General features: G+C 36.1%; 1 long non-coding RNA gene across 1 annotated transcript; it reads right to left on the bottom strand.

Moving 5' to 3' along the window:
* Positions 1–300: 300 nt before the first annotated feature.
* LOC110918317 lies at positions 301–1,916 on the bottom strand. The gene is made up of 3 exons (XR_002581227.1): positions 1,851–1,916; positions 1,270–1,352; positions 301–393 (listed from the first exon to the last, which is right to left on the bottom strand). It is a non-coding gene; the product is annotated as an uncharacterized LOC110918317 (long non-coding RNA).
* Positions 1,917–2,580: the final 664 nt, after the last annotated feature.

Raw genomic sequence — 2,580 nt, 5'->3', positions numbered from 1 at the left:
GCTAAATCATTAAAATACACGTACTTACCGGATTTGCGATCAAGCCTCGAACCGAACACCAATCTTTATCAAGAGCATAAGGTTTAAGTCCAAGCATGGTTTTCCCCACCATACTTGAATCCCTTAAACCGGGGCTCTGATACCAACTTGTAACAACCAAAAATTTATTTAGCGATTCCCGTAAATAATCACAATTTGCGAAGTATTTATATTTAAACATTCATGCTCAAATACGGGTTTATTAAAACTTACTAAATTTTAAAAGCAAAACTACATAGTGTAATTTAATTCATCGTTTTAAAAAGATGACGAAACAACTTGCGGAAGCTTCATTTAACGCGTGTTCGGTTCTTGTTCGACACTTGATCTTCATCCGGGGCTCTCGACATTCACCTGAGTTCAAAACCAACTTAAAAGTTAGTTTTGATATTTAAATAACTGGTATCACGAGGAAAATGGAGTCGAATAATCGAATTAAAGAAAAGAATCAGGAAAATCCAATATTAATCCTTGGTCCCATAAACAAAAACTCAATTCTGGCCTCCACCGTAACTTACGGTGGTCACCGTAAGTTACGGTGGCCCCTGACTTAAAATATTTCCACCGTAACTCAGTAAGTACCTGGCGTAAAGGTTTCAGCCCCACCGTAACTTACGGTGGGCACCGTAAGTTACGGTGGCCCCTGTACCAGCCCATTCCAATTTTGCCGTTTTTGACACGAAAACTTTCGTATCTTTCAATCCGCTTGTCCGTTTTATGCGATTCTTTCTCCTACGCACTCGTAATTAAATTCTCCGTCACATGGAGTTAAAATCCGTCATTCAAACTAATAAAATTTTGGATTTTTAGTATTCGGTTTATTGTTCGAAATTAACATTTTGACCCGTTTGTGTTTAAAACCACTAACTCGATCCTTAGACATTTAAAATACATACACTAATGTATTTAACACACAAACCTTAGCCTAGGTTCATACTTTCTAATGAATTATGTATACACATAAAACCTTTTTGACCCATTTAGAGAGTGTTAAGCACTTTAGTCTAAACCTTGCTCTTTTTCCTTTCACACCTCATAATTCTATATTCAAGGCATCTACTTATGTCTCCTAATCGTAACGCAAGTTTCCAAACAACCCATATGGGTCGTTTGCCTAATATGCCCGTCAAGGGCTTTTTGGTCAATTTTAGTCCCTCGATTTACGACGAAGGACTTCTACTAATAATTGACGACAACACCACCTTTAATTATAATTATAACTGTATGTACCTGGCTCGGGTCATAGCATTGACCCGTTTACATACCTCTTGCTTTAAATTCTCTAATTAGAGCAACGCAACATATGTTATTTCCTGTAATCACAAAACTCAACAAGTAGTCGTCAGTTATTATTGTCAAATGGTATTAACATACCATTTGACCCATTTAGTCGATATGACCATTTATCAACGTATGATGGTATATTGATACCATCATGTCTTTTTGAACCTATTCCTGTTCGCATCGTGAGTTCTTACTACTAAAAAGGCATTTTCTTAAATTGTTCGACCCGTTATAATTTTTTACTAAATGGTGTCTTTATTTTGATCACTTATTATTTTTAATTATCAATTTGACCCATTCGGTTGTCGAGTGAATTCCATCACCTCAACGACATACCAACACAACCATTTTCTCTATTTCAATATCACACACATTTTACTATCTATTTTGACCCGTTTGGGTTGCCGAGTGAATTCCATCACTTCCTAGATTCACCAAGCGCAACTATTTTTTTTACCATAGCAACATTAAACATATTTAAGACTAAGCTTATCTACATAAATGTAACGAGACGATAAGTCGCGTACCTTTAAAGCGCTCCTTTCCAATGCGTGTTTCCACCGGCTTGTCCACTTGACGATCCGGATTTCCTTACCTATAGAGTTCGACCAATATTGTTTAGAACTCCTTCTACAACATATCACGCATAATTTGCCGTATAGTTCAAATATGCATTTATCCGATTTTCAACATATTAATTCTCACTTAGGCATTTTAACGAACACCTAGCGGGTCTAATTTTTATCTAACTAGAATCAAGTTCATAACTTGTTATTTTCGCCTATTTCACACATTTTGGTTTCATGTCAAGCATGCATACAAACATTGAAATCATCATATAGATGCCAAGTGATACTACTTGTGATAGTTATAACTCTAGTATTTAGCCTATTTTGCAAAACCCACTTAACCTATGAATGGGTTATCATAGATTTCATAATTTTTGGCATGATTCCTGCAACTATCAACTAGTATTCATTCTTAAACTTGTTTTCATTACAAGTTTCATCTATACATCACATAATTAAGCTCAATTTCGACTTTCACAATTTGTCTAGAACTTGAGATGAACCAAAAAACACCAAAATTTGCATACCTTATGATCCCTTCAACGAGGTGATCACGAATTCGTGCTTGGAAATCGATTTAGACTAGATTGGAGCCCTCAATTTAGTGAAAATTGCAAGACTAGGGTTTGTGGGTGAGTTTGGTCGCCCCTGTGTTTCTAGATCGATCCAGACACACACATCTAGTGTG

This window comes from Helianthus annuus, chromosome 16, assembly GCF_002127325.2.
Source record: "Helianthus annuus cultivar XRQ/B chromosome 16, HanXRQr2.0-SUNRISE, whole genome shotgun sequence".
NCBI classification, from domain to species: Eukaryota; Viridiplantae; Streptophyta; class Magnoliopsida; order Asterales; family Asteraceae; genus Helianthus; species Helianthus annuus.
The sequence above is the reverse complement of the archived record's forward strand: the minus strand, read 5'-3'. Positions and strand labels throughout refer to the sequence as shown.